The following is an 8,661-nucleotide window of genomic DNA, read 5'->3' as shown; positions in this document are numbered from 1 at the left end:
TTGTATTTTGTGACAAAATAAACACTCGAATGTCGAGACATAATAAAAGGGTTGTAAAAGGCTACTGTAAAAATGAACACATTTGAAAACAGGATTTTACTTTTTTTACAAACGCATCTAATGAATTTTGTGATTGCTATTTATAATGTATTTGAAATTAAAATCAGAATTAAAATTTTTAATTTTCATTATTTACTTTTTTCTGAAGTTTGGTCAACCTGCATCCTAAATTATAATTTACACCTCAGTTAAAAACTATTCTCACTCCCTAAGGAAGAATAAATTCTTTTTAAAAATTGTCAGGAGCCATATATCGAGATTACGAGAGTTCCTTCTCAGAGATATTATAAAAACAATAATGTGCGTCCTGCAGAAAACATTTAGATAAAATCATATATTGTTTGGTTAAAATTTCAGAAGGTAAATCGCAATTCCACCTACCTTTTTTATATTCATATTAATCAAAATAAATGTGAAAATGAAAATAAGCTAGATATGAAGAAGTAGAGGCTTACTTAAAATTTTACCTTTAAAAAATCTAATGACAAATATTTAAATTAATATGCAATTCTCCAAAATTGTAGGACTTAAAATTGCAAATCTTTAAAATTAAAGACTTTTTAATTTTGAAAATTTAACTTAAAAATTATGGAGGTTTTGGCTTTTCCAATTAGAAAAGCTATTATTCTTACATACAATTAAAAATTATGTAAGTTCCCAAATTTAAAAAACTGTAATTTTGATTTTTTCAAATTCGAAATTTCTTTAATACGGTAAATTTAGAAATAAAAAACTTGACTTTTGATCTTCAAAACCATCCAAATTTAGAATTTTTCTATTATACATCTTTAAAATTAAATATTTTTGATTTTCTTACATTTTTGCAAGTCAACATTAGCATATTTGTAATGTTTATTGAGTTTTAATTTAAAAAAGCTTAGTTCATAAATAGTACGTGCAATTATGTCTGTTCAGTCACTTTTTGAATTCAACAATTGAGGAGTTCTGGACAAGAAGGCGACAGGCGCTCGAGAACGAGTAAAAGTATTGTCCAGGCTGTGACGTCAGGTATCAAAAGTGAAATTCAAAGTTTGAGAAAACCAAGAATATAGTTAGATAGCTCTTGAGAAATGAATCTAAGTCTCCATTTAAAGTTTTTCTCTCGGGCTGAAACTTTTCCCGTAAATAAATAAAAACTGACTTTTTTTTAATTGAAAAAACCATGTTTTTTCACATCCAACTCGCCGAAAGTAATTCGTTTATCAACTAATTGACAAATTTCTTTTTGAATTTTATTCGTGACACTCTAGCGGAGGCTACAGTGTCCAAAAAGGATCAAAAGTTAATTTCTAATGGTTTTTTTTAATCCGAATGAAAAACCACGTTTTTAGACTTTCACATTTAAAAAGTGAGCAAGGAAGTTTGAGCTACGACAAACTTCAAGCGAACGAATTTTCCGACAATGTACTGGCCAACTTTTTGGAAAATCTCAATTCGATTTGATTTTTAGTTCCATAATTACAGCGAGTTAATTACGAGCTCGCGACGCGACACCACAGGATTTTTCAGGGGACTCCGCCTGAAGCCTGAAACACTGTCCTTGCCCATTCTTTGTTTTGACCACTCGTTCGCACTAGTCAGCGTTCCGGCGGCGTCTCCTGAAAAATCCTGTGGTTTCGCGTCGCGAGCTCGTAATAAACTCGTTGTAATTATGGAACTAAAAATCAAATCGAATTGAGATTTTCAAAAAGTTGGCCAATACATTGGCGGAAAATTCGTTCGCTTGAAGTTTGTCGTATCTCAAACTTCCTCGCTCGCTTTTTTAATGTGAAAGTCTAAAAACGTGGTTTTTCATTCGGATTAAAAAAAACCATTAGAAATTAACTTTTGACCCTTTTTGGACACTGTAGCCTCCGCTAGAGTGTCACGAATAAAATTCAAAAAGAAATTTGTTAATTAGTTGATAAACGAATTTATATTTAACTTTTTTAAATTATTTACGCTTGGGTTTCTCTTCTTAAATTGGTTGCAATTCTCAATTAGCCTTTTCTATCAATGCTATCAATCAAGTTAAAGATTAAGGAATTTTGTACTTGACGGAAAACCAAGAACATCGCCAATAAGCCTCTGTGAAAAACAAATTATTCCACCAAACACGAACGTATGATATTTTGATCTTCATCCACAAATAAATACGTTTGGATTTCTCTTTCAAAATTGTGTTGCAGTATTCAGTAAGCCTTTCTTTGTCAATGTCATCAAGCAAGTTAAAGATTAAGAAATTTTGAACTTGACGGAACATTTACAACATCCTCAATAAAACCCTGTGAACAAAAAATTACTCCTTCAAGGACATTGCTTACATTTAAATGTAAATTTAAATTAGAGATTCGAATAAAACTGTTTTTGTAATACCTTATCTCCACCCTTTCGAAAGAGCTCCCTCCAGGTAGTGAGAATGCAAAACATCTCTACATAATCTGGGATAAAGACAACACAGAAAATATCACATTGGTTTAGTAACGTCAAGCACATGGCCAAGCACATGGACTCTCGTAGGAATTAATTTCTCAAGCCCCCAGTTATTTTCTGATCTTGATGGTTATTGCAACAACTCCTTAATGAATTTCCTGCATCGTTCATTGGATATTGGTTTATCGTATGTGAACTAGGAATATGAAACTTCGCGTAGGTAAATAAGAGTTGATGAAATAAGAATATTATGACCTCAACTGTAAAACCTACCCACGTATTAAGTTTGAGCTGTATAACAGCAAAGTCAACCCTTGGTTTAGTCAATACAGTGCAGCGTATGCAGGATTTCATGTGCTGTTGCCGTAATAGAATAGGCAGTAACTACTGGCTGCGACATGCAAGCTTTTACTACTTCAGAATCGTCCTACGAAAATAATATAGTTTCAAGATACTTTATTCATTAAACTATTTTCATTAACAAATAATTCAAGTACTCAAACTTAGTTAAAATACATTTTTCAGCTACAATCTTTAAAATAAAAGTGCTCGCATTTTATGATAATCAGCTCACTCACCATAAAAACTGTAAGGAATTTTTGGTGTCAGGTAATAGAAATTTTGCTATAATTTATGTAACGTTACCATAAATAATTGGTCAAAATACTGTCAATTACCAAAAATTTCCAAGAATATTCAGAAATTTCCGGAAATTTATAGAAATTTTATAATTATATTTGGGGTCATTTATCTTCAGTTTTCATAAATTGCCTGTAATATTACCATAAATTACCAAAAAATTTCATAATTTTCCAAAAATTTATTAAAATGTTCGAAATTGAATTTTAGGTAATTCATGGCAAGTTGATATATTTACCTGTAACATTATCATAAATAACCGAAAATTTCCATTATTTCCAAAAATTTATAAACTTTTTTTATGAAATTTTGGGCAATTTATGGTAAGTTACCATAGATTACCTATAATAGTATCATAATTTCCCAGCAAATTTAATAAACTTCAGGGAATTCATCAAAATGTTTAATTGAATTTTGGGTAATTTATGGTAAGTTACCATATATACCTGTAAAATTACCATAAATGGCTGAAAATTTCTATAAACCTCGACAAATCCATAAACATTTTTAAGTAGAATTTTTGAAAATTTATGGTCAGATGCTTGTCAAATACCAAAAAATTGATAAATTTTCGGAAATGTTTTAAAATGTTTAAAATTGAATTTCGGAAAATGTATGGTAAGTTATCATATTGATGCGCAAAATTACCATAAATTACCACAAATTTTCATAAATTTTCGGACATCTATAGACATTTTTAAATTAAATTTTGGAAAATTGATGGTAATTAATCATAAATTACCGTAAGTCATGCTTCCTTTAATCTTAATTTAATATGGGCTGAAATCCAAACTATATTTCGAGAACTGTCTGAAATCATCCATTTGTTATAAAAATATCGTATGCGACAAGGGCGAGAGGGACTTTTTCGACTTGTGTATGTTTTCAGTACTCGTCGAAAAAGTCCCTCTTCTTCCCCTATGTGCAGAATATACTATTTCATGCTTTATATTCGCATATAAAGTTTATACACTATACACATATGTTATTTACGCAGTGTTGTATTTGCATCAGAGGCCAAAAAGGCCATTATAAAGAGCGGCGAATTTGTATGGACGGCACGGCGGCTTGGAATTTTTTTATTATTATAGAACATGCCTTTTGGAGGGCTGGACAAGGATGTTTCAACCTTAGGGGTGATATTTGAGGCTGGGAAAAACCACACCCGGGAAATTAAAACATAAGTGTAATAAAAAAGAATTTTATTTGTTATTTTAATACCATTTGCTATTCAGTTTTTTTATTGCAGTTATTTTCGAAATTTTTTATGTGGAAATTTCTTTAATTTTTCCAATTACACCAAAACCTCGCTTTCAGTCCAGTGTTGAGGGTTGCCCTGAAATAGACTATGAATGAACTCAGGGGGTCGAAACGTAAACAGTCAGGGCGGTCTGAACCATTTCCAATTGGAATGCATGATATTGCGCAATATACTTGATTCAGGACTTGCACACTGCGGCCCTTCCCAGACGACTGCCGTAACCACTCTCGCCCTGCTTCCCTAATAAACTAGGGAAGCCATTAGTTCTAGGAAGGCTGAGAACGGGGGACTAAACGCGAGAGTTTCGTGTATTTAATTTAAAAAGAAAATTTTAATACAATTTTAGGATCAATTTGAATTACTTTGAAAGATATTTAGGAATCTTAGAGATGTTTTTAAGGAATACGAAATATTTTTAAACTTTAATGATTTAAGAAAATGTATCAAATATTGTTTAATTGCCGTACTTGGAGAAATCCTAAATATCTCTCAAGCGGAGTCAAATTTTTCTTAAAATTTTGTACAATTCTAATCAATAAAAAAATTATAATCTGCCTAAAATTTGCTTTCTTTCTTGATTTAAAAATCTCTTTTGGCTGATAATTCGTCTTTTTGGTTTAAAAATTCATCTCTTTTGGTAGAATATTACTTTTTTACTATTATTCTTCTTGTTAAAAAATTCATGTATTTGGTTGAAAATTAACTTTTTCGTGTATACTTATATTTTCGAGTTGAAAAATGAAATTCTTTTGTAGAAAATTCGTCTCATTTGCTGGAAAATATTTCATCCTTTTTGGATAAAAATACAACTTGCATAAAATCATTCTTTTTGATTAAGAATTCAATTATTGTATTGAAAATTATTGTTTTTAGGATTGAAATTAAAATTTTTAAATTAATATTATTGTACTATGCAATAGTTGAAATTAAGTTTTCAATTTTAAAGTTAACTAATACAAAAATATTGACTCTAAACTTTCCCACCTTGTACACGCAATTTTTAATTTTATTTTGAATCTGCCAAATTTTCATTGCTATAGATATAGAGCTCTTACTCCTGGAAAAAGAAGCGAAAATTTTTACTTTTTGAAAGCTGTAAATTAAAATTTTTAAAGGTAAGATATTTTACCACTTTTGAAGCACTTGAAATTCAACATTTTACAATTTGAAAATATTGTACGATGTAAAATATATGAATATAAAAGCACACTTCACAATGACTGTGTTATTTCTTTTTAATTGTTAACTCTAATATTATATTTTTTAAATCATTAATAATCTCCTTTGGTTAAAAATTCTAGTATTTCGTTAGAAATTGAATTATTTTGTTTAATATAGCACTTTTTTTAATCATCTTTTTTGTTCAAAGATTCAATCACTCGTTAAAAGTTGAGCAAGTTTAATAAAAAGTAATTTTATTGGTTGAAAATATAACGAAAAATTTTGTTCTTGAGATAATTAATTTTTTTAAACTGAAAATTCACCTGTTCGATTTGCGGCTGAAAATCGATCATTTCTAGAGCATTCGTCTTTTTGGCTTCAGAATTTAGCAATTTGGTTGAAATTTCTTTCCTCTTGACTCAAATTAATTGAAAGTTAAGATTTTTTCGCTGTTGAAATAGCAGCTTTAAAATTTCTTATTCAAAATTTATCTTTTTGTTTGAATTTAAATATTATTAATTTTAAATAACTCTTTTTGGTTGTAATATCAACTATTACATTTTTTGTTTAAAATGTATATTTTTTTTTTATCAATTTCAACTATTTTTCATTCGGAATTGAAACCGTTTTTATTTTAAATAGCAAGTTTAATATTGATCATTAAGAATTCAGCTTATTATAATGAAAATACAACTATTTAGTTTCAAGTTTATCTTTCCAAGTTGAGAATTCAACTGCTTGATTCAAAATACATTTTTTTGGGTAAAAAATTTCACTATCTTTTTGAAAATTAAAATATTTTATTAAAAATTCAACTATTTTGTAGAAAAGGTATTTTTGTGGTTACAAATCACTTCCCGGTCATAGCTATACTAAAAAGAGACGTCAGTAAGAGCGGCAGAGGGAGAAAAGAAATAGGGCGCGTAAGAAATACGAAAATGGGAGTCTGGGGGGTAGATAAATTAAACGAGTTTAAACAAAAGATGGAAAAGGAGAAGGTTAGGTATGAAAAAGAGGAGTAAATAGACTCGTTAATTGAAAGGTTGAAGGGGTTGATTGAGAAGGTAAAGGATGAGCTGGGTACTAATGAAGAAAGAGTAGGGGGAAAGAGAGGCTGGTGGGACGAGAATGCTCGGAGAATAGAGAGACAATGAAATAGTGTGTAAGCAAATGGAAAAAGGGGTAATGGAGAAGGAGGAGTATAACAGGAGGAAAAAAGAACATGAGAAGATGCTGGAAAGAAACAGACAAAGGGGAAAGAAAGAATACAAAGCAGAAGTACGAAAAGCGATCAAAGAAGGTAGTGTGTGGGATGCAATAAATAGAGTTAGAGGGGAAAGGAAGGGCGTTAACGAAGAGATATAAATGGAGGAAAGAACGGATTATTTTAAGTGTCTATTAGAGGGAGAGCAAAATAGGATCAAAGGGGAAAAGTGTAGGATAGTCCAAGGAGAAATGGAGGAAGGGAACGAGGTAACAAGAGAAGAAGTGGATGAGGCAATAAATAGGCTAAAAAGAAACAAGGCGACAGGAGTAGATGGGATGGAGAACGAAACAATGAGGTATGGAGAAGAAGGGATTAGGGATGGGATGTGGAAGATTTGCAACAAGGTATGAAAAGGGGAAGTTTGGCCGGAAGAGTGGACCACGGGACTGGTGGTACCGCTTGTCAAGACCAAGGAGGATTCAAGTTTGAAAAATGGAAAGACCTGCAACAAGATCTGGAAAGGGGTAAGTTGGCCGGAAGAGTGGACGACGGGGCTGGTGGTACCGCTCGTCAAGAAAGGGGAAGGAAAGAAGGTAGTGGAATATAAAGGTACCACTCTCATGTCAGTCGGCTATAAAATATATGCAGAAATCTTAAGAAAAAGGTTGGAGAGTCAGGTAGAACAAAAAGAAATTATCCTACATAATCAGACGGGATTTAGAAAAGGGATGGGAACTATAGACAATTTCTACGTACTTAACTACTTAGTTAACCGAAATTTGAGGAGAAAGAAAGGGAAACTAGTCCCTTTGTTCGTAGATTTCAAAGTATCGTTTGACTCAGTGAACAGAATAGTGCTATGGCAGGCAATGAAAGAAAGGGGTGTAAAGGAAAAGTTGATGGAGAGGATGAAGAAAATTTTTACTGAAACCAGGATTAGGGTGAAAATAGGAAAGAAAAAAGGGCAGATTTGAGTGCCCTTTGAGTCCGTTACTATTTAATATCCTGCTGGCAGACTTAGAGGAGAAACTAAAGGAGAAAGGGAAAGGAGGAACGGTTCTGGGTAATAGCAAACTATACTCTCTAGCATACGCGGACGATATAGTTCTGTTAGCAGATGATGAGAAAGGGATGAACCTAATGATGAGAATCTTCGAAGAATATGTGAGAGCAAAAGATCTGACAGTGAGCGTAGATAAGAGAAAGATGATGTGCTTCAGAAATAGAAAGAGCAAAATAAATTACGTTTGGAAGATGAACGAACAAAAAGTGGGAATTATGAAGATGTTCTGTTACCTAGGTTTTTGGTTTAAGTCAGAAGGGGGAAACGAGCTTCAGGCGAGGAAAAGAATTGATTGTGCGAGAAAAGTAATGGGCCAAGTATGGAGTATAGAAAACAGAAGGTTTAAAAACGATTGGAATCTGGGGATAGAAGGAACATAGGAAAGTAGAGAGCATGCATGAGCGATTTTTAAGGTGGGTAATGGGGGTTAGGTGGAGTTGCCCAGGATACATGTTAAGAGAAGAGTTAGGAAGAGAAAATATATTTACTAGACAAATCAAGAGAGCCTGGAGGTTTGAAGAGATGCTAAAAAGGGGAGAGGGAAGCAGAATAACACAAGCATGTTTGGGAGAAATTCGGAACAATGAAGCGAGAGGCAATTTGGAAAATTCAAACTGGGAGGAAGAAAGGAGAAAAATGAAAAGGGTTTGTAAGATACGAGAAGGGGTTATGGAGTGGCAGGACATTAAGTTAGAGCTATTAGTTAAACAAGGAGAAGAGAGATGGACAAAGATAATAAATTCGACGTACAGTAGATGGTATATGATGGTTCAAGGGTTGACGGATCCAGAATATCTGCAAAAAATAGAAAAGGAAGAAAAATGGAGTAGGGTTGTACGGTTTAGAATGGGAGAAGGA

Source organism: Belonocnema kinseyi, chromosome 5, assembly GCF_010883055.1.
Source record: "Belonocnema kinseyi isolate 2016_QV_RU_SX_M_011 chromosome 5, B_treatae_v1, whole genome shotgun sequence".
Lineage (NCBI taxonomy): Eukaryota > Metazoa > Arthropoda > Insecta > Hymenoptera > Cynipidae > Belonocnema > Belonocnema kinseyi.
Note: the sequence above shows the minus strand (reverse complement) of the source record.